Raw genomic sequence first — 25,364 nt, 5'->3', positions numbered from 1 at the left:
GGACTGTGTCAAACTTGCTTCATAAAATCAAAGAGCGATTAAGCAGTGGTGTAAAAACTAGGTTGCTCCTCCTGTAAGTCTGGGCCAAAACGAGAACTGGTTCATTATCGCTCTGCAGGGCTGATGATATTTATTAGGTGGAGTTTAATTGAAAGTCCAGACGGTGGTTAAGCTTTCTGATGACTGGGGCTTTAAACCTTCTTTATTAGAATGCTGTCTGTAATGCTGTCTCTCAACTAATAGATTTACATACATTTTCACATCTATTTCTGTTTATTAATAACGGTTTATTTAAAAGAACTTATATATATATATATAAATTGTGTGCGTGTGATCATTAAATGTGGGATCATTAAATATCTACATTTTGTTTAATTTTAGCCTCTGTTGATTACATTGTAAAAAGAAAATCTTGTAATTTAATGGTAAAATACTGGCAGCAGGGTTTCCAGGACTAAACCGTAATTATAAAGTTTTATTACCGTTTTTCAAATTACGGCTTTTCTATAATTTAACAGTAAGATACTGGCAGCAGGGTTTGCTGCAATGAACCGTAATCCTATTGTGACATTACCGTTTTTCCAAATTACAGCTTTCCTGTAATTTAACAGTAAAATGCTGGCAGCAGGGTTTCCAGCAGTGAACCGTAATCCTAATGTTACATTACCGTTTTTACAAATTACGGCTTTTCTGTAATTTAACAGAAAGATACTGGCAGCAGGGTTTCCAGCAGTTGACCGTAGTCCTACAGTATAATACTTTGTTCTAAATTAAATAATAGTAATGCGTTTGTTCATCTGTTGATTAACAAAATGGAATTTTAAGTGGCACAAAATACAGAAGAAAAGAATAATGAAAAGAAAAGAGTATTATTATGCACAATGTTTATTAATATGCCCAAGGAAATAATGAAATTACTGGTCATTAAAACATTTAAACATTCTTCTAAATACACCCACTGAGAAACAGGAGAAGTCCACAGACCAAGAACATGCCGGATTTATTCAATTGACCAAATTTGGTACTGGTAGAGCCAGGAGTGGAATGTAATCTGAAACATAAAGAGTGTACATTTATTCCATATTAAAAGCCACATCTTATAAATAACCCCACAAATGTGCAAATATAGATGTTAAGTATGGGTTTAAGAATTTACAGTGTGTAACATCAGCTCATGAATCCCTAATGTTATTTTAAATATTGAGAAATTTATCAGTATGAAAAAAAGTATGAAAAAGCAAGATATTATACAGGTTTTAATTTACCTGAAGTTGTAGAGAGTTTTTAAGTGTGAAGATTTGCAAAACAGGCCATGAACATCCGTGAATCATCAAATTGGTGCAGACTCAGATATGGATGTAGCAGGAATGAAAGCTGAAAGGTATATTAATTAAACTTAAGTACAGTCACATGTTAAAAATGTAAAGATCACAAGCAGCATTTATCCAATTAATGACACAGAGACCACAAATATGCAAATATGGATGTTAAGTAGTTAAATATGCTTCACTTTACTTACCTTTATATACTAGTAGTATATTTGTAAATTTACTAATTGAATACAGTCTTCTACATTGGCATATTTTAGATTAGATAAAAGTATATTTAGTGTATATTAAGTGTACTATAGTAAACATAAAAGTACTGTTAAATTTGGCTGCAAATTTACAGAATTTTTTTACAGTGTATGAAAAAGCAGTTATCAGGATAATATGGGAACAGTGCCATATTCTGTCTCCTTTTCAGCAGTCTGCATTCGTTCCTCCACAAAGCCCAAATAAGTATGGGATGTAGGTAATTTTTTGTTGTGTATTAGATTTATTCTACTGTAAATGTGTGCTGTTCTGTCCAGAACAGTTACCCATTATTCATATATAGTCTATATATATATATATATATATATATATATAGATGTATTTATAAAAATCATGGCCCAGTCGTAATAATTATAAATAATCATGATTTCAATATTGACCAAAATAATACTGATGATGATTTCCATAATCGAGCAACCCTAATACACATCATTGCCTGTTCTCTATAAAAACATATAAATATAGTTTTTCCTTCTAGTTGCACCTATTTTTACATTCGACTGGTAAATCCATCAGCATCCACATGGAAAAACAAATTCAAATATTTCTTTCCCTCTGAATAGCAGAAAATTCATTTTCCGCACCACATTTCCAAACACACACTACAGATCTGCTCCCTCCAGTCCCCCTGCTGAGCTGGTCCCCATTCTGCATTTGCATTACATCGACTAGATCTCATCTCCGCCTTCACTTTTGTCTGCCACCTCCATCTCGACACATAATGAAATTGTCTCGCTTGTCTACCTGATTTAATGTTGTTTAACAATGCTGCAGTCAAAGACGAATGATGAGAGAAGGCCGCTTGAGGTGAGAACTAAAAATGGAACTGGGTGCAAACCTCACCAGGTTGACACGGGCTGTGCTTAGAGCTGTTTGCTCTGGTTAAATATGCTGACTGAAAGCTGACGGATGGTTAGTTGGTCAATCAAGGTCACTTAGAGTTGAACGCAATCCTGTGTGACTCCTGTGTTTTTATATGTAAAAATAAAACAGGTCCGAACCAAATTATGTTCTGCTCTGTCCTTGCACATGCATATGTATTTGCTTTTAGTTGCATCATTACACTACTACTGAATCAACAGTGTGAAACAAACAGCACAAGCATTGTTTAATCACTGAAATAAAGCAGTTCACTGTAGCCAACCAAAAGCATACATTGCAATGGGTTTGTCGGATTTGTATATTATTTTTAGCAATTCAAAAAAGCCCATCACAGCAATGAGTTCTACTATAACATAGGGCTGGGCAATATTGCAAAAAAAAAAATAATCACGATATCATGTTTCAAATCATTGGATATTGATAATTATTGAATATTTTTAACAATATATTTAGGAATATTAGAATTTGTTGTTATTTAACCACTTTATTTTAAATAACCAACATTACTAAGGCAAATAGTTTTAATAGTCAAAAGCAAAAATATTTAAACCAAATATCTCATCTCTTATATTAAAATAAACATAAGTGTTAAAGAGACTCTTAAACTTAATAAATACAATGTTACAACGTGTTTGCAATGGTAATCAACATCTGTAAGGTGTCAATAATAATGACACAGTAAACCTTTAAACAAAACAAATTATGATAACTAAATCTGAGCTTTCAAGTAAAGGAACTAACCATCATTGTTCAAATACATATTGCAACATTTCAAAATTGGAATTTGAATGACTATATTACCCCTTGGCTAAAAAAATCTTTCAGATGGGGAGCTGGAATAGGATGGACAAGAAAAGAAACCAAAAAGCCATTCTGGCGACATCCTTTTTTATTTACAGTCTTCTCACTGCTGCTATACGGCACTGATTTTCGCATGTGTTGTTATTCTGACCTGAAATGACCAGTACGAGCCTGTAGTTTCCTTTACCATTTTTTATGGCGTCTCTCGTAACTAGGTAACCATCAACCATTTTCTCAGTGGAAGACAAACGGACAAACCATTGATAACTTCATACCGAACTTTTTTTTATCGTCAATGGTGTTCAGTCAATAAACATCGATACCAATTTTATCGCCCAGCCCTAGTGTAACATAAAAGTATTGTTGTGAGCCAGTTCTTTTCAGTGAATCAGACAAATAGAGCACAACCGGAGGGGTTTGGCACCAGAAAGTAGTGAAAAAAGTGTTTTTCATAATTGCAGTCAAACAGAACTATTGACAATTATGAGCCTGTTTTTGTCAGTAAATCAAACATAAACATTATAAAACAAAATTGTTCAAATTAATATGATTTACTTTATTAAGTGATGTAATTAAACACTTTATTGTGCTACTAATAACATTTGTCTTCAGAACGTGTTATTCTAATCAGTCGGTTCTTTTTAGTTAATCAAAAACTAGATTTTAGCCAGACTTCCAGGTGATTGACTAATGCGCTGGTTCTGTTCACTTAAAAAATAAACAGAGCAACCAATTTAGTTCAGCTACACAACACATGACTCTAATGATTTGGCTGTGTTCACCAAATCACAATGCAACCAATGTATTTTAATACCAGAACAAATGAGAATCATAAAAAGTTTATTTCCAGGTATGTGTACACATATGAGGACACAAATGACTCCAATGAGTAAGTTCTGTTCATTGAATCAAACTGCAACCAATGTAGTTCTGCTCTAAAACAAATGACACTAATGAATCAGCTGTGTTCATTAAATCAAAATGTGCAATCAATATAGTTCAGCTATAGGACAAATCACAATTTAAAAAAACATAATTTTACTTTATTTTGAGCTGTTTATTTTCAGCGCTTTAAACACAAAAATGCCAACTTATGTTGCCTTCTGAATTCACCTTCTGAACGAATCACACAAATAGAGTCAGATGTATTTAGTAAATAAAAAAACCTAATGTTTGAACTGTGACAGTAAAACCATTGCAGTTTCTTTGGTTGTTTAATTATGTAAACAGATAATCACATAATTTTTTTATTTAATGAAAAATAGATGACAAATGTGACTAAAATGTTTGTTTGTGTTTTATGTAATATAAGATTTACCTAATCAAATATCAAACATAATATTGTAAAACAATATAATATAATATAATATAATATAATATAATATAATATAATATAATATAATATAGGCTACACAGTGGGTAGCACGTTTGCCTCACAGCAAGAAGGTCGCTGGGTTGCTAGTTCGATCCTTGGCTCAGTTGGCGTTTCTGTGTGGAGTTTGCATGTTCTTTCTGCGTTCGCGTGGGTTTCCTCCGGGTACTCCAGTTTCCCCCACAGTCCAAAGACCTGCGGTACAGGCGAATTGGGTAGGCTAAATTTTCCGTAGTGTATGAGTGTGTGTGTGTATGTGTGGATGTTTCCCAGAGATAGGTTGCGGCGGGAAGGGCATGCGCTGCATAAAAACTAACTGGATAAGTTGGCGGTTCATTCCGCTGTGGCGACGCCAGATTAATAAATTACCTAAGCCGACAAGAAAATGTATGAAGGAATAATATAATATAATATAATATAATATAATATAATATAATATAATATAATATAATATAATATAATATAATATATTATAATATAATATAATATAATATAATATAATATAATATAATATATAACACAACACATTGATAATGCATGCAGTTCCTGATCGGAATACTCATACCTTGAAAGTACTAGAATCTACAACAGAACCAGTTGTTTGAGGTATTATAAGACTCAACATGATTCTTATCCACAGCCATCTGTTAAATCTCGAATGTGTTTGTGTTTTGAAAATGCATTGTACTGCAGGTTGAATAATAGGAGCCCAAACATGTCATTAAACAGCACTATAAAGTGTCCTCCACTTGTTTGTGACACAGTTTTATGTGCCACCACTGTGATGGAGCGACTACACCCACGCTTTTCCCTTTTCATTCACTCCAGGAAGCCTCTCCACCATGTTTGTTTGGGTTACTGTAGAATCACGCAGCCGCATGACCCTGGGTCAGATTCAATCTCCGACTCTGATCCACCCAAGTCTTGCCCAAAATAGAGTCTAATAGTATTTGCATTCTGCCCAGACCCTGCTGTATGGGTCAGTGGTGCTGGATGCAGTGAACTGAACACTCCCTTCTGGCCTGGACTCTTAACAGCTCTTAGAATTTGCATTGGGATCCTATTGTGATCCAGATTCGTGCTTTTGCAAGGGAGGGAAGTCAATAGGAGGGACATTCACACACAACAGAGATCAATAGAGCTATTATTCTTCTGGCTGCCTGCTGCACCGGCTAACGTCTCAGTTGCTGCATAAGTTCAGATTACAGGAAAATACTGAACGCAGCTGTCTGCCCTGGAGTTTTATGTTGTGAAATGATTTTTGAGTTTGCATGCAAATTTTCTGCATGAAGTTGAGTGGTTTCTTAACCCCAGCGATGAACGCTAAATGAAGCTTTGATTTCAAGCTGTTTTTGTTGATGTGGGCTATAAAGCACTGATTCTGTTCTGTAACATTCTACTTAAATTAGCCTTATTCTCTTCACAAAATGCCCTATTTAATTTACCACAGGCTTATTGGGGATATGTGCCCAGGGCAATATCTTTGGAAACCATGCCCGGTGCTATACGTTCTGCTGCATTTAGCGTGTAAAATGAACGATACAGGGTGCTACGATACTATCGAAAACTTTTGTTGCTCTTCACGCTACTGCTGACAGCTTATTCAATTCATGTTTATTTTTATAATGGTTTTACAATGTAAACGATTGTGTCGCAGCAGCTTAACATAGAAGTTCTAGTAAATTGAAACTATCAGTCCAGTTTCCAGAGTTGAAGTTCAGTTTAGTTCAGTTCAGTGTGGTTTCATTTTTACTGCTGAAAGTTCAAATACTGAAGAGCAAATCTATTGATGTGTAGCTCCACAAGTCCGATTACCTATGTATGGACCTTCGTATGGACAGCTTACATAGTTTACATGGTCAATTTGCTTGGTAGTTCACCTTGTATGGTGTCGAACTCAACACAGAGCTGATATATGCATTACACCATCCGGCCAGCCTATCACAATTGTGTGCGAGGAGGACATACATTGAGATTCACAGAAATGTACACAGCAGACTCTAATGAACTTACAAGAAGGATGTTTAAATGGCAAGTGTGAGAAAACATGAACCATTAATGTCTTTTGGATTGTCAAAATGTACATGGCTCTAGTGGTTTTGTATAAATAAAAACTGCAACCTGATGTAGGCCTGTTCACACATCTCTGGTTTGATGTCATTTGATGTCATGTTTTCTCCTGCACATTTTCATGTAGATATAAAACTATTTTACATATCATCAGAAAAGTGGCTAATTCACACTAATGCATGCGATTTCATTCATATGAAAATGTATAATTCTTAAACGGAGGCATGCAAGAAGTCTCTTATGCTCTATATGGAAATCATGTTATCTGTAAACCATAAACCCCACCTTCTTTAAGATTCAAACATTTTAACTAAGCCAATTATATCACTCATTTTGACACTGATGACAGACTAGCCTTATCTAATGCATTTGATATGTGTTGTTTTATCAAAGAAGTTCAGTTGGGATTTTAACTAAACCAACTTCGTTTGGAAGGCTGCTCGCAGAGCATGCTATTAAAGTGTTGTCATGATAATTTATTAAAGGTGAGGTTTATTGGCCATCTTTAAAGTTATATATATCCAGTTTATAGAGTTAATAAAGGAAGCAGGTGCAGGCCACAACATTTTGGAACGTATATTATTTATTTCTGAAATAAAGTATTTCTGTTTAATTTTATGTGTTTGTTTTTATTTGCTTTTTTTATTTGCCAAAATCTGACAACACTGTTGAGTCATTCTCTGTGATTTTTCACTTGCACATAAAGAGACAGCACAGATTTGTTTAAATACATTATTCACAACTAGTCCAGATCAGATCTGTTTACACTGTGTTTATACGCCTTTGCCACTGCCTGTCATTCTTAGCAGTTGTTGAATGTGCTTATCACTTTCAAATTTTCAGATTTCGCAAAATACTAATCTTTGTGCATACATAACAACATTTGAGACTAAAAGCTGACAGTCAACATATCTGCTACATATGTAAGGTAGCAAGTTAGAAATTGTTATTGGTTCCCAGAAGCGAAATGGAGACTGGGCTTTTGCCATTGTTAGCCCCAAATTGTGGAATACTCCACCTCTTTCTATTAGGATAATCTCCACACAATCCTTGTTCAATGGAAACTGAAACTTCACCATTTGAATAAGCCTATAATACCCAAATCGTCTACGCATGTTATATATAAAGTCAGAATTATTAGCCCCCCCTTTGATTTTTTTTTCTTTTTTAAATATTTCCCAAATGATCTTTAACAGAGCAATGAAATTTTCACAGCATGTCAGATAATATTTTTTCTTCTGGAGAAAGTCTTATTTGCTTTATTTTGGCAAGAACAAACCTTTTAAAGTTCAAAATTATTAGCCCCTTAAAAACTATATTTATTTTGATTGTCTACAGAACAAACCATTGTCATACAATAACTTGCTTAATTACCCTAACCTGCCTAATTAACCTAGTTAGGCCTTAAATGTCACTTTAAGCTGTATAGAAGTGTCTTGAAAAATATCCAGTCAAATATTATTTACTGTCATCATGACAAAGGTAAAATTAATCAAACTATTCACTTAAAGTTTTTGTTCAAATGTAAATTAAAGAAATATTGAGAAATGTTTTTTCCACAACGGTGTCTCTTGTACATTGACATATTATCTTTTGCATTAAGCCTGTGTCATTTCTGGTAAAATCTGCCAGTGGTATGAATATTTTGTGGCTTAACTGTATATGCTTTATGTATTGTATGTTGTCTTATTCCTTTGATTTGATATTTTTCATTCCTATTCGATTTGGATTTTACAATAGGTGTACAATACAATGGTCAACGACTGTGCTATCTAAATAAGCTATAGAGAGTAAGAACTGACAACCAATTTTATCTTCAACCTTCAACCTTCATCTTAAACTACAATTACTAATAGTTGCAGCGAGCTTGCAACTCATTTATTATAATCAATTCCAAAGCAAATGGAAGCACTTCACCGTCTTCCCTCTCAGACGGGGTGCAGCTGTGGACCTCTTCACCTCAGCCTGGCACTCGAGGTCTACACCCCTGCATCAGCAACAATGGAGGTATTAGAAGGCCCTGTTAAGCTGCAGGCCTCTTCAAACAGGCAGCCAGCATGGTACCAGATCCAAGCCCTCAGCAGCTGCGCGGACCCCCATTCACTTCTCTGACAGAAATCCCAAAGACTGCTTAATGCAGGGCTCTCTCCAGTCAAAAGACTGTTTCTTATGTCTTTATTATCTCAGAAAAAGGACACACAGATTCTTTTTGTGCCAGTACACTTTCATTTGCCAAAGCCAAGCAGTCTTGTTTTTTTTTTGAAAAGGGTATCAAAGAGAGAAAGGGGGTTTTATAACAAGCCCGGAGCAGAGCGGAGCAGGTCTCGTCGCCTGAAACGTCTTATGTTTCACTGCCTCTTTTCCTGGTATCTGACGCTGGGCCACGGTAATTAGACTGAAAATCCTTCAGCATGGGCCTCTGCATAAAACTCTCTTTGATGGGGAACTTGATTTCCTCAACATTCTTTTTCTTTGGCTTAGTTGGCGTATGCCCATATCAGGCAATCCCACCTCACTCCTTATTGGATTGTGACCTACTGTACCAACACACTTGTGACACCCTGCCCTGTGCTGGTACACAGAATCCAATTGGACATGCTCTATAAATCATCGCCCACATCCTTCTGCTGCAGAATGGAAAATAAAACAGCACACATATACAGGCCTGCAGCCCTGGAAAGAGGAAGCACAACTGGAATGTATTCAGCCAAAGGAACAGGGCTTATTAAATACATATAAGCAGCTGGAAGTGTTCAGATACATGGTGGAAAGTGTGTGTGTGTGTATAGCAGAAGTGTGCCAGTTTTAGTGTTGGGCAATATACTGACAGGGATAATATATATATAGTACTTTTATATTTTTTATTATTTTAAAAATTGTAGACAGTATGTATAATTATTTATTAATGTATTTCCAAATTCTAAATATATTAATTTGTTTGTTTACTCATATATTTTATATAAGGGTATATATCTGACTAGTTTAATTGTCATTTTATGTGTGTTTTGACGGATGTATGGCATTATCTGTTATTTGTTAAACTTATGTGAACTTAATGTAACCCATGTACTGCTTAATCTTGGCCAGGACGTGCCTGTAAAAGAGTTTTTTATTTTTTTTTTTATCTCAATCTGCTTATTTCAAGGTAAATTAAAGGCTAAAAAATTTAAAATTCATACTAGGCAAAATTAAAAAAAATTTACAAACATATAATATCACAACATGTAATTGAAATTGACAGAAGTTTGTTTGAAGTTCATTCATTCATTCATTTTCTTGTCGGCTTAGTCCCTTTATTAATCCAGGGTCGCCACAGCAGAATGAACCGCTAATTTATCCAGCAGGTTTTTACGCAGCGGATGCCCTTTCAGCCGCAACCCATCTCTGGGAAACATTCACACACACAGCCTCACACACATTCATACACTACGGACAATTTAGCTTACCCAATTCACCTGTACCGCATGTCTTTGGACTGGGGGGGAAACCGGAGCACCCGGAGGAAACCCACGCGAACGCAGGGAGAACATGCAAACTCCTCACAGAAACACCAACTGAGCCGAGGCTCGAGCCAGCGACCTTGCTGTGAGGCGACAGCACTACCGACTGCGCCACTTGTTTGTCACCCTTGTTTGAAGTTATTATAATTATTTCATATTTGTCATAGAAGTATTCTATATTCATTTATTCATTTTCTCAGGTTAGTCCCTGTATTAATCTGGGGTGGCCACAGCGGAAAGAACCGCCAACTTATTTACCATATGTTTTACGCAGCAGATGCCTTTTCAGCTGCAACCCATCACTGGGAAACATCCATACACACTCATTAACACACGTACACCACAGATAATTTAGCTTACCCAAAGACCACATGTTGTTGTGGGGCAAACCGGAGCAACCGAAAGAAACTCCGAACAGAAATGCCAACTGACCCATTGAGGCTCGAACCAGCGATCTTCTGTCTGTGAGGCGATCGTGCTAACCACTGCAGCACCATGACGCCCAGTATTCTATATTATATAGTAGTAATTTAATATACTATAACCGTTTATATATTATAAATGGTTTATACATTATATAGCATGTACTGTGGTCTGAAAAAGTGTTTGACCCTTACAGATTTTTTATTTTGTCGATGATCATATCATCAAACTAATTTAAATACGATAAAGTAAACACAAGTAAACAAATCATGCAGTTTTTAAATTTTTTATTTTTTTCTTATTAAAGGAAAACAAACTACATAGCCCTGCATGAAAATGTTTGCATCTGCATAAAACATGTCAGAGTAATTGGCGGTTTATTCTACTGTGGTGACCCCTGATAAATCAGGGTATAAGACAAATGATAGTAATAAGAGTTTTAACTTGATGTTTTAAGTTACAAAGCTTAATGATATACTTTCACCGGCCACTTCATTAGGTACACCTGTCCAACTTTCTAATCAGCCAATCATATGGCAGCAATTCATCGCTTTTAGACATGTAGACATGGTCAAGATGATCTGCTGCAGTTCAAACCGAGCATCAGAATGGGAAAGAAAGGGGATTTAAGTGACTTTGAACGTGGCATGGTTGTTGGTGCCAGACGGGCAGGTCTGAGTATTTCAGAAACTGCTGATTTATTGGGATTTTCATGCACAACCATCTCTAGGGTTTACAGAGAATGGTCAGAAAAAAGAGAAAATATCCAGTGAGTGGCAGTTCCTTGGACGCAAATGCCTTGTTGATGCCAGAAGTCAGAGGATGATGGCCAGACTGGTTCGAGCTGATAGAAAGGCAACAGTAACTCAAAAAAAAGAAAAAAACTTGTTACAACCGAGGTATGCAGAAGAGCATCTCTGAATGCACAACACATCGAAACTTGAGGCACATGGGCTACAGCAGCAGAAGACCACACCAGGTGCCACTTCTGTCTAAGAACAGGAAACTGAGGCTACAATTCACACAAGCTCACCAAAATTGGACAATAGATGATTGGAAAAACATTGCCTGTTCTGATGAGTCTCGATTTCTGCTGCAACATTCGGATGGTAGGGTCAGAATTTAGCATCAACAACATGAAAGCATGGATCCATCATGCCTTGTATCAACGGTTCAGGCTGCTGCTGCTGGTGGTGTAACTGATATTTTCTTGGCACACTTTGGGCTTATTAATACCAGTTCAGCATCATGTCAATGCCACAGCCTACCTGAGCATTGTTTCTGACCATGTCCAACGCTTTATAGGGTTGTCACAATATACCGGTATGACGGTTTACCATGATTTGAACGTGCACGATTATCATACCATGAACAATTGCATATCAACGGTTTTAACCCTTAAAGACCGAGACAGCCGCCCACGGCTAAAAATAAGTATTGCACTTAAATGTTTAATAACTTTTGATCCGCTGATCCTATTCATACAATTCAAAGATTGGCATAAAGAAAAGAATCTCAGCTTTCCAGTGCTGTATCACATACCATTCGCGGACTTTCAGAGGCTCCGGAATCAGTGCGGTTACGTCATCAAAATTTGACAACGCTGATTTGACAAAGAAACGCTCGTCACTGTGTCTCCGGACAAACCAGACATGATACATTGATGCATTGTCCCTCCTCCATGCAAAGATTGGTTCAAACTCACTATATCACAACCAATAAGCATAGGTTTCGCTTTTGTTTGTGGACCAACACTGAGCTTTTTGAACAACACGGAATGAGAGATAGGCATACATTTATGCGTGGCTAAATAAAACGCAAAAAAAAAAAAGTTTTGCATGAAATAATTCTCATACTAAGTACTTTTGCATGCACATCAGCACAGAAACATGACAAAACAGTGACACAGCAAAGACGAACTGCTGCTCTTGCTGTTTTCAAAAGACGCAAATGAAGGTGCAGCTGTTTGTCTGCATTGCAGACAACCATATCCAAATCCATATCCACAGACAACCATATCCATGCTGGCACATAAAACCTAAGGATGTTCCATATTGAATCTAGTTTCGTTATGTAACTATTTATAGTATAGTAAATATTTATATCTATTTTTTTACTGAAGATTTGCACCATGTTTATTTGGACTTTGACACATTATTTATTATTTTTTTATTTGTTCATTGTACAAGTGGACACATTCTCTCACCTCAGCGGTCAAGATAAGGTCCTGAAAATCTCAACATGCTTACATTTCTTCATCACAACCTAGATTGAAAAAACAACGCTTTAAATACATGTTTACAGCCATAAACTTGGTATTGCACTTTTGGTCTCTCATTTATCGTGCTTATAAGGAAGGACAGTTTAAGTTTATTTTTGTCTAATCTTAAAAGACCTTGCTTGTTTATTCCTTCTAATTTAATTTATTAAAATGGGAGATTTTTCAGTTTATTTTTATAAAAGACTTCTATAGTTCTATTAAAATGGTTCTTTCAAAAGTTTGTTGAAATAAAACCTTTGTTCAGTCAGAAAACGTGTTCTTATTCTTTTCAGGGTCTTTGCTATGAGAATTACTATTTAATACCGTATACCGCGAAACCGTCAAACCGTGGTATTGTTTTAGACGATTATCATACCGTAAAAAATTCATACCGTTACAACCCTAACCCTTTATGACCACAGTGTACCCATCATCTGATGGCTACTTCCAGCAGGATAACGTGCCATGTCATAAAGCTTGAATCATCTCAGACTGGTTACTCGAACATGACAATGAGTTCCCTGGGCTCAAATGGCCTCCACAGTCCCCAGAGCCCAATCCAATAGAGCACCTTTGACATGTGGTGGAACAGGATTTGCAACATGGATGTGCAGCCGACAAATCTGCAGCAACTGCGTGATGCTATCAAGTTAATATGGACAAAAATCTCTAAGAAATATTTCCAGTACCTTGTAGAATCTATGCCACGAAGGATTAAGGCAGTTCTAAATGGAAAAGGGGGTCCAACCCGTTATTAGTAAGGTGTACCTAATAAAGTGGCCGGTGAGCGAATAGAGGTTAAATTGACTAGTGAAGTTAATTTGATTTAACAACAACAAAATAAATAAAACATCAGCTAATTTTACAGTGTGCAAATGATGGACTTAAGTATCAATTTTAGCAACTGGATTCCAATTACAAAAAAAAAAAGTAGAAAATCTCAGCCATGTGCCTGAGAAAATCCTTTTGATTTAACAGTCAGCATTCCATTGCAGAAACTTCACCAGTCATTTCATCTTCCCTTTCTGCGGCTCGCTGGGGCAAGAAAGATGTCTGAGCCCAGCATGACCTGGCATGTAGGAATCATTTTTATTGGGACAGTTTTCAGGCTTTGAGCCCCGCAGACGCTTAACTGTTTTAGCATACACACACAGAGAGAGAAAGAGAGAGAAAAAGGACGCTTTTGAATATTGTCGAACGCTGCTCTCATCAGCCATTGAAAGAGTTCACCTTGAAAAGACCCCCTTTAGCTCTTCTTTCTTTCCAGTCCATTTTGGATTCTCTGATGTGTAAATCTGAATTCAGGATGTAGCCATAAACCTCTGACTCTCACGACCACGCTTGCAAATTTCAGCTATCAAAACTGAGAGGCTGCCAATAGAAAAGCACAACTCTTTCAATGTGAACTTCCAAACAACCCATGCGAGATCGGCGAAGGCTCTTCTCCCTTTTCATCTTCAAAGGCGCACTATTAATAATCTCCATAAATAATAACAGGTTGCCAGGAGTGTGACGTAGATGAGAGTGTCAGAGTTTCTGCCCCCAGACACTTAGAGAGCCTCAACTCGTTCATCACCAAATTACTCATGTAATAGATCAGAGTCCATCCTGTTATGTGGTACATTTTCACTGATTCTTGATCTTACATGTAAGTGAACACAAAGTTGAATAATGTTGTAATGTTGCTGCACTGTTATGCGCTTGGGTGCAGTTCACTATCTTCTAAAATGAAAAGCAAATATTTTGTCTGCAATCAGAGAGCTTTACTAATATTTCAGCTGGAATGTTTTTCTAATAGGTTAGTAGTTTATAGGTTTTTCCTGTTTCCTCTGATTGACTTTTCATCCTGTGGATATTAGTTTTTCCATTGGCCTTTTTTTTCTTAGTTTCTCTTCATTAATGGAAGTCTAGGCTTTTTAAAATGTATTTCTTTTACACTTTTAAATTTTGGTTGAAAAACACAATAACTACAAAGAACTAGCAAGTAACAACATCTTAAACCTCACAGAGTGAATTAGTTTTTTTTAATATTTTTTATTAACTTATATATACAACTGTTATACAACTGTTTCTTGCAACCAGTATAGCATTTTTTATGTAATGTTATGCATTTTATGTAACTTTTTATGCATATATATATATATATATATATATATATATATATATATATATATATATATATATATATATATATATATATATATATATATATATTTATACACACACACACACACACACACACACACACACATATATATATACATATATTTAAACACATATATTTAAGGCTAAAGGCACTTTCACACCTGTTAATCGGTTCTTCTGTTCCAAAACAGGGATAAAAATTGTTCCATAGTTGCACTTTATTCTTGGTGCAGTTGGCTTTCATACTGCAAGTTTATAAACAGACCAAAAGAGCTGAGATAAGTCATGTGCGAGTGAACTCTCGTCAAATTGGTCAGAGTTTTACAGTTTCCGCTCAGCTGTCATGCGTACTTATTTTAGTTTATGACGATGAGCAATAATACATTATAAGAGAAAAGCTGTACTTAAATTTTAAATGGTGACACCCACAGACATCGTCACCAAGTATAAATCAAAAGTAAGACTTTCTCATACATAGCAGTTGGCTAGAATTATTCATTATAGGCTTTACATCATAGAGAGAAGTCTCTCGTTAATAGTTAACATACTTTCACTTTCGTATTTGACATAAAACGCACATTTACCGGTACGAATGATGACATCCCGCCCTGATCATAATTCTCTCTACATATAGCCATATATATGTCTATTACATATCCATAATACACTGTGATATAGCCTGGTTCGAATCATATTGCTTTCTCACTACAATCAATCCGCCCCAGATTTTTCAATCGAGCCGAGACCACCTCATTCAGCCAATCTTAGACCGATTGTTTTGGCATGGATTCGAGTGCAATTGCTGGATTGACATATGCCAAACGAACCGTGCTACCTAGGGTAACGTGCTAGGTTCTGAAACAAAAGTCTAGGTGTGAAAGCACCCTAAATCATCCTATAGAACAGGGATGCTCAACCCTGTTCCTGGAGATCTCCCTTCCTGCAAAGTTCAGCCCCAACCCTGATAAAACACACCTTAACCAATTCATCAGGGCCTGAACAGCACTTGATCATTACAGGCAGGTGTGTTTGATATGGGTTGCAACTGAAATCTGCAGGAAGGTGGATCTCCAGGAACAAGGTTGAGTACCCCTGCTATAGAACATAGTTTTACAAAAAATAATTGAGGCAATTTCACAAAAAGAACTTTATTTTGCTTTAAAGGATCACAACTAGAAAACAACAATGACTGTAGCACAAAGAAACATTACAATTGAAGTTTCTGAAGGTTACAGCAGTCAAGAACTTTGGACCGATTCTGTCCACACAACAAGCTCCTCGAAAAGGTTAGTCTGGCCTTTTGACTCTTTCAGCAGATGAAGGTTTCATTGCTGCAGGGCCTTCAGTTCAAATTCTCTTAAACGTTGAGTCACTGATCATTACTTCCTGTTCAACACTGATTGGTTTGTCAATTCTGGCTGCAGTGTTGAACTGTCTGTCTATTGAGTGTTGAAAGGCTAACTGGAAATACATGCCTCAGACTACTTTTTTGCTAAATGTAAAATATGTTGCTATGGTTATGTTTCGTTGCAGGTTTCAGATGACAAATCCATTGGAGGGCGCTGTTTATATTTTTCACAATCTGTAATACGTTACTTAGGCTGTGTTTTGTTTTGCAGTACACTGAAAAACATTGTCACTTTGGTTAAACTTCAAGTTCACCTGCTGCCTTGAAAATGTGACTCAACTCAAATTAGAAAGATTCTTTGTTTCAATTTAAGATGTTGATTTTCACAATATATTTATCTAAAACTCAACATTTTAAGTTGAAGTTGAGTTGACTCACATTTTCAAGACAGCTGGTGAACTTGTGTTTGTAAGTTTAACCAATGTGAAACATTTAACAGCTGTGTTTCCCAACTACGTTCGTGGAGGACCAGTAGCTCTGTTCATATTCCATGTCTCCTAAACCAAACACACCTGATTCAGATCACCAGCTCGTTAGCAGAGACTGGAAGACCTGTAATGGGTGTAACAAACAAAGAAGACATCCAAAACATGCAGTGTTGGTGGTCCTCCAGGAGCGTGGTTGAGAAACACTTTTTTTCCATGTAAAAGTCATTTACATGTCCTTCTTCTGCATGTCCGTGAGAATGAGGGGCTTATACAGATCACCTGGTCAACCACTGACCTAAACCCAACCAAAAGTGTTTTCAAAAGCAAATGTAACAGAAAATTGCATTATTTAAAATTAAGAAATGAAAATTATGAAAATTACCCTGATTTTACATTGCTTTTAGTAGTTTGGTGAAATATGCTTCACACTCAAGCTCTCTGCTTTACTAGTACAACACTGTACAAAATGAGAGACTGAGCAAACTGACCATGCCAGAAAAGTTGTCCTTATTGAAAAAAACAGTGGAAGCAAACATATTTGATTACAAATCATAGACACTTTTACATTGTTTTGTGTTATTTATTTAGTGTTGTGCATTTATTCATTGATAATATATCCTTGCAAATACCATTAGTGTAAAAAGGAACAAAAAGAATCAAACTGCCACGTAGTGTTTATTTAATCAAGACTCTGCAGTCAAACGTATGTCAAAGTATACGTTTTTGTGGTTGTAAGCTGAAGTGTGTATTTCCAATGACCCTGTTTTGGCCTTTTTGGGGAACTTGAAAGAGTTTTTGACATTGAAAGATGTGATATTCTAGAAATCACAGATTTAAAACGACTGCCTTCTCTTTATTCGGATGAACGGGTCTCTCTTAGGCCTTCATCTGGACAAACTTGCTGTTTGAGTCACGTTAGAAAGGTCAGTTGCAACTGATATAAAAACACTAACATATTCATTAGTGTTAAAAATGTTTCAAAGGTACCACATGTCAGAAAACTGACGTCTTGGACTGGTCTTGGGGGTTTAACTGAAACTTAAGAGTAAAATTGTACCTGCATTCATCAAGATGATTCGTACAATAAAAAAGTGGTCATGTCATAGCGGAGATTTAGTGCACAGACAGAGGCTTTTCTAGGAGCTTCAGCGCTCCATCATGCTACCTGTTTCTTTTTTCTCTTCTCTTTCTGCCCCACTTTAGAGGATCTGTGTCGCTACATTCAGTTGAGTGCAGTTTCTGGCACTGTTCATCTCCAGTGTAATAAATGAAGAAACTGTGTCCACTGTGAATTAATTGGCACTAATAGATTAGTAGATAACCCGAGTCACTGAATATTGTACCCTTCTATCTCTACATTTCCCCCTCTTCAGAATTCATAAAGCGCTGCCCTCCCTCCTTTCTTTCTGCGCACATGAAAAATGTCCACATGTAAGTGTAGATGACCGGGGGAAATTACTGCTGTGCTTCACACCAACATGCGAGATCCCCATCTATCTCTTCTCCTCTGCTATTAGACACTTAATCTGTCATCATGTCAGCCCTTTTTTTCTCTCATAGCAAGATCACTTGACACACAGCTGATTTTACCAGCGCTAGATCAGATACGTGGAATGAAATGATAGCTTAACGTATTGTGGTGCAGGATCTTCACCACAACAACCACAGTGACATACTGATGGCTGAGTTTGACCTGATGTCATGCAGTAATTTTGGTTTGCAGTACTGACATCTTAGAATATACAGTTTTTCCCTTTATATTATCTGTTTCTTTATATATTGCACTTCACGTTTTTCAGCTTTTTCAGCAATAAATATATACAATTCTATAAAGTAAATAATAATGTGTGTGAGAGACAGATTTGTGTATAATGACATGCTTATGATAAATGTATTACTAGGAGAATGTGACTTAAGTGGACATTACCCCATGTCCCCATTTTTCAAAAGGGTTATAAATCATAGCTGTTATTGTTGTTGTTGTTGTTGTTTTTTTTTTTGTTGTTGTTGTTGTTGTTTGATATAGTATAAATGTACAAAGTTTTTACAGTATTACAACCATTATGCATATGGAATCTCGTCACAAACAGTTCAGATAAACAGACCTTTCTCTATGTGTTTGTGTGTGTCTTGTATTCATTATAGTATAGCAATATCAGTACATTTTGGCATTGTGAGGGGAATTTCCTTGGTCCCTATGGTAAAAAAGTCTCTTTAGTTACACAGCTTGAAACGTTTGGAAAATGTAAAAATGATGATAATTTCCTATGAGGGTTGGGTTTAGACGTAAGTTCTGGATTAGAATAAACATTTTGTACAGTTTAAAAATATTGATATCTATAGTAATTCCCTATATAGATGGCGTTGCAAGTGTGTATGTGTGTCTGAATAGTTTAATTAAAATGATTTGAATATTTTTATATGTAAATTGACATTTGTAAACCTAGTGTAACGGAGGCCAGCTGGCGACGAGCTATGCTGGTAAACCTCACTCCTCTCTCCTCTAAAGGTGCTCTATCGACAGATGCTAGAGGCCTTGGTTTTTAGCCTTCTTGTTAGTGCAACTGACTCCCAAATAGAGAATTTGTGGTTTGATCCCAGCTCAGAATGAGATGGGTGCAGTAGGAACGGTGGGTAATATGTAGGGGCTCGTCAGGGATGGCAGTGAGGTTTGGAGAGCTGAGAGTAATGGAGGCCAGCTAGTTAAGAGCTATGCAGGTAAACCTCACTCCTCTGACCTCTAAAGGTGCTCTTATGACAGACACTAGAGGAAGTGGTCTTTAGCCTCCTTGTTAGAGCTACCGACTCCCATGCAAAGAATCGCTGGTTTGATCTAAACTCAGACCGGGGTGGGGACAGTATGACCGGTGGGTTACACTAAATTATATATTAGGATGAGATCTTTTGAGATTAAATCAACAAGATTTTCACGTGTAGGACTTTTCGCTGCATTTTGCGACAGGATAAGCCATACACACAAGGCTGTTTGACTCTATTCTCTGCACCTACCGAGTCAGTAAAGGACCAAAGATACCCACATCTCCGTGTGCATGTGCACACACGCTGAATTCCTGGAGACTCGTCACATCATCATCACTAATATCATGTTTATGCTGTCTGCTAAACAAAATTTTCTTTTCGTTAAGTGAGCGGTATCAAACTACATTAAAACAACTCTCTTCTTATTAGTATCCAGTAGCTCAGTGTTTGCAAGTTCTTATGGCATAGAATTAATAAAAAAAATTTAAAAAATACTATTCATTACCATTTTTTTTAAAAGCACCTAAATTGTTTTGCATTTTGTGATACATTTTTTTCAGTTGAATAAAAAGCTCAGCATAATTGATAAAGGCCATTTTGAAAATTTATTTAATTCATTTGTCAGTGAATGTAGGCAATGTATTTTGGTGCATTTAAACAAAACAGGTTTATTAAACAAATATATTAAAATAATATTTTAGTCACCAAACATCTTTAGAAATTGAAAGATAATACAATTTAATTCAAGCAAAATATTGCAAAAAAAAAAAAAATTAATGACAACCTACAAATTTCAACTAAATATTTTCATTTTTTGTTTGTTTCTCTTGATTTTTTTCCCTCTTTTTTAAAATTTGTATTTAATATTTTTCTCCAACATATAAAGTTGGGTGTACTAATTATTGAACCATTATTGTAAGTTATTTTGTTAAATAAGCTCTAGATTACTGTAAAAATGCTGTAAAAAGCTTGTCTTTTTCTTGTGAACCCCACCGCATATCTCATGTCGTATCGTGGAGTAGGTGTCTTGTCACACCTCTTATACATATATTTCCCAAATTATGTCTGAGAGAGCAAGGGAATTTTACAGTATGAAACCGCCAGCCCGACCGAACACCACACACCAGCTGATTGGTGGAGAGGAGATCCAATTATGATATGGGGAGGGTTAGGATGCCATGATGGACAGAGGCAAATGGGCAGAATTAGCGAGGATGCCAGGGTTATACCCCTACTCTTTTCGAAGGACATCCTGGGATTTTTAATGACCAAAGAGAGTCGGGACCTCGGTTTAACGTCTTTTGTGAAAGACAGCGCTCAGTAGTCACTATACTGGGGCATTAGGACCCACACATACCGCAGGTTAGGCGCCCCCTGCTGGCCTCACTAACACCACTTCCGGCAGCAACCAAGTTTTCCCATGTGGTCTCCCATCCAGGTACTGACCTGGCGCAGCCCTGCTTAGGTTCAGTAGGCGACCATGTGAAAGTTGCAAAGAGCTAGCTACCAGCTGGGGGAAGTCTTATTTGTTTTATTTCAGCTAGAATAAAAGCTATTTTAATACTTTTTAAATTTTTAAAATCATTTTAAGGTCAATGTTATTAGCCCCTTTAAGATATACTTTTTCAATAGTCAATAACTATCGTTATACAATAACTTGCCTAATTCCCCTAACCTGTCTATTTAGACTAATTAACCTAGTTAAGCCTTTAAATGTCACTTTAAGCTGTATAGAAGTGTCTTGAAAAATATCTAGTCAAATATTATTTATTGTCATCATAGCAAAGATCAAAGAAATCAGTTATTAAAGATGATTTATTAAACGTATTGAGTTTAGAAATGTGCTGAAAAAATCTTCTCTCGGTTAAACAGAAATTAGGGAAAAATAAACAGTGTCTAATAATTCAAGGGCCTAAATAATTATTTAATATTTCACCTGTATTTATGTATATATAACCACAATATATATATATATATATAAGAACATTTTAAATCTCAATTAACCTTCTAGCTGACATGTTCAGAGACATGTAGACACCATTTACACCTTTTTTAACCTCAGCCTGAGCCATTCGCAAGCCACCTGGTAAAACAGAAGACCATTCACACCTAGCTTTGCCATGTAACTCAAACACCTATCTGTGACCACTTGTGGTCAGATTTTATCAAGGGGTCTTCATGAGTCTATACATCACACACCACATCAGCATGACAATAATAAAACACAGAATAACACGGCAAAATGTTTCGGACCTTGTTTTACATCAGTCCGCCGATCAGATCACCCAAGACGGATGTTAATGCGAGGTGTAAACGGGGCCCTTAAGCTCCGGCATAACTGCAATGTGCCTAATCAGAGTCAATGCGGTGACACTCCCACCCCCCACCCCAAATGTAATGGGCAAGATTAATCCCTGCCTCTGTGCCAGGACTGAGGGTAGCAAGGGCTTTGCCTTATAATAGCGGCCATCCATCACTGATGTGTGCGTTTGTGTCAATAGCTGTGAGGGAATACTGCTCATATCTCCACACCCAAAGATAACACTGCGAGCACAGTGAGGAAGAAGAAGACATGTTTCTTATATGTTATGAGAGGAATAAAGATGTGCTGAATGCTGTTTTGGAAGGAAAGCAAAGGTTTAAAGATCAGCCTACGATTCTGTACAGTTTGAGGTCACTGCTTATTCTGGTTTGAAGTTATTCTAACAGTAGCAAAGGGGCAGTTTTAAGTGTATTATATCATTTAACTGTACAAAATGCTGGCTTCCACACAATTCCTTCATATTGTCCCAACACAAATTAAGTTAATTTCATAGTTTTTACAAATTTAAGTGGATTGAACATAAAACAATTAAGTTTTCAGAAAATAAAGAATTGTGTTGTTTCATCTAATTTTAAGTAGTTTGAACAAACAGTAAACAACATTTTTGAGTGTATATTATGAAGCAAAGTATATATGAATAGAGTGCACTAATCAAAAATACAGAGCATGCTCCCATTATTGGTGTTAATCTGGCACCTGGTGAAAAGATTATGGTGAAGGTGCTGTATAAATGATTGACTAGTTGGCATTGTAGTTCAAATTCAAAACATAGGACAGGGTTTTTTTTTCACCTGCCCCTGCTCCTTAGGTTGTCAGTGAAAATCTAATACGTATCTAAGAATCGCAAATCTAATAAATAAGCCCAAATCTAGACTGGTCAACCAATACTCAGATTAGACAGACTTCATATGCGTAGTCATTCATTTCTTTTTTATTTTGGCCTATTTTTAGACGTCTATTAGATTTTTACTGACAGCCCAAATTTAGCCTTGTTTTAGCCAAGACGACTATGTTAAGACATCTATTAGACATCTTTTAAAAACAAAAAAGGCTTGCTGGGTAATAACCCGAACTTTTCCATATTTGATTGTGTTGCATTATTGTACACATTTTGTAAAGCTGATTTGAAACAATGATTATTGTGAAAAGCACTATACAAATAACCTTGAAATGAACTGAATTTAATCTCACAACCCTATTTAACTGGTAGCCAAACTTTCCAGTTTTTACTGACTGCAAATTAACTGAAACTCTCCGACAAGTAATGTCTGGTACTAGTAATGTCTGTGAGAGACTCGTGATGTCTTATGGTACAGATCTGCTGAAGTCATTCAAGCAAGAGCCTGAACCTTCCCACTTATTTTCGGATTGCCGTAACCTACAGAAATTGCAGTTGTGATCTTTTTTCAAGCTACAATAACTGTTGTTTTCTAATTTTGATGTTTTAATTTTGTGTTTTCCACAAAATAATAGGATTTTTATTGAAGTTCCTTGGTTATTTTGTAAAACACTGACTATACTTTGTGTCTCACTGACTATCTCAGCAAAGTAAAACCTGGAAAATCCAATCCAATTTTAAAAGATGAAGATGACTATTTCTATAAATATATACTTTTGTTTCCAAATTTGTTTCCTTAAGTTTTGATATCCACTATAAATGTTGAAAATGAGAACTTAGTGCTGAAAAATGAATGGACTTGACAAATAACACAGAGTAAGCAGTCGTGGAACAACTGGGACCAATTTAGCTCCCAAACAGGCTTTTTTATTCAAGAACATCTGTTACAAAGGTATATTGAAAAAGCAGTTGTTTTAAAGACGAGGAAACAGGAAATAAGATTAACGGCCTTCCAAATACAACCCATACAAATGTAAGTTTTCCACAACATATTGCGTTTCAGGAAAAGTGGGTTCTTTTTATTTCTTCAAATACTTGATATTCTGAGCAAGTGCGTGGAACTATATACTGTATTTCATTTGGTGACATTGACTTGCTATGTCATTCTGGCAGAACCTCCTTTCCTCATAAATAAATGTGAGGCTGTTGAGATTATGTGATAAGACAGAATGACTGACATTTGTAGAATATAGAGGGGGGAGACACTTAAAAGGCAAAGGAAGATCTTTGATACGGAGTGCTGGAAAATAGCGATCTATATGTGCATATTTTAAGGTCATGCATAGAATATATCTACCACCAGACCTATATTTATATTCTTTTATCTGGAAATGCCAAACAAACTATTGTTTAATTATTATTTGGGGACACGACAGATGCTAATTTGATTCAAGTGAGTGAAGGGAAAAACTGTCATTCTTCTTGTTGCAGCATTATTTATGTATGTATTTATTTATTACTAGTTCTTTAAAGCTCTTTAAAGGCAGATGACTCTAACAATTACATTACTATTCAAATATCTGGAGTCATATGTTTGGAAAGAAATTGAAAAAATCTGATCAAAATATCTATTTGAGAGCTATGAAACATAGTATGAAATTGAAATTTGTAAATAAGACATAAGAGCATTTTAAGTAATTTACATATTATTATGTATTTACATGTATTAGACTTTCACATAATGTAATTATATAAAAAGCAGATATCATTTATTTAAAGTTTTAAATATATGATAAAATGTATTATTCTTAAAAACATTTTATGTGTTTGATAAAAATGATTTATATGATTTATGAATAAATCATACTTTCAGTAGTTAAGATCATTTAATTAAAGGTCAAATTTCACGGATGTTACAAATAAATTTTTATATATTGCTTAATTGTATTTATCTTATTTTTCTTTTCTTTAAATTATTATTATTATTATTATTATTAATTAATTTATTAATTAATTTATTTATTTATTTATTTTTTTATCTTATTTTATTTTATTTTGTTTTTGACCATTTAACCACAAACAACATTGTCAGTTAAATGTGCATGGATAAAAATATTATGATGTCAGCTGAATCTTCTAAAAACAAGAGCAAAAGTACCTGTGTGTCATGGATTTTTTGTGCTTGGTCAGTCTCCACACTGCGTCTCAGTCGGTTCATCAGGTTTGTTTCAGGCTCATTAGGACCAGTTGATGGGAGCAGGGCGCTCTGGACGTGGTAGTTGAACTTTAGAGGAGCCTGAATAAAAAGGATAGCACATTTACACACTGAACCATGTGTACTTGACTGCGAGGACATGAAGACTTTTCTGTGTTTAAAAAGATCAGACCAGTGATGCATGGTTTAGTCAGCCCATATGACCCTTTTAGACCTGATTGAGTGAGGTTAGTTTAGTTCAAGTCAACATGAACCGCACTTAAAGAGTTCACTCAGAATAAAGATGCTGTCATTTACTCATCATCAGGTTGTTTCAAACCTGTATTAGTTTCTGTCTTGTGTTA

The 25,364-nt window shown here is 35.9% G+C and overlaps 2 long non-coding RNA genes across 7 annotated transcripts in view; one reads left to right on the top strand and one right to left on the bottom strand.

Moving 5' to 3' along the window:
- LOC137488661 (uncharacterized) overlaps positions 1 to 25,364 on the top strand; it is a 331,464-nt gene that overhangs the window by 173,665 nt on the left and 132,435 nt on the right. The window lies entirely within an intron of this gene.
- LOC101884038 (uncharacterized) lies at positions 868 to 25,101 on the bottom strand. Its single transcript, XR_222727.6, has 3 exons — positions 24,964 to 25,101; positions 1,266 to 1,374; positions 868 to 1,051 (listed from the first exon to the last, which is right to left on the bottom strand). It is a non-coding gene; the product is annotated as an uncharacterized lncRNA (long non-coding RNA).

The sequence above is a fragment of the Danio rerio genome, chromosome 20 (genome assembly GCF_049306965.1).
Source record: "Danio rerio strain Tuebingen ecotype United States chromosome 20, GRCz12tu, whole genome shotgun sequence".
NCBI classification, from domain to species: domain Eukaryota; kingdom Metazoa; phylum Chordata; class Actinopteri; order Cypriniformes; family Danionidae; genus Danio; species Danio rerio.
This window is presented reverse-complemented; position numbering and strand designations above follow the sequence as displayed.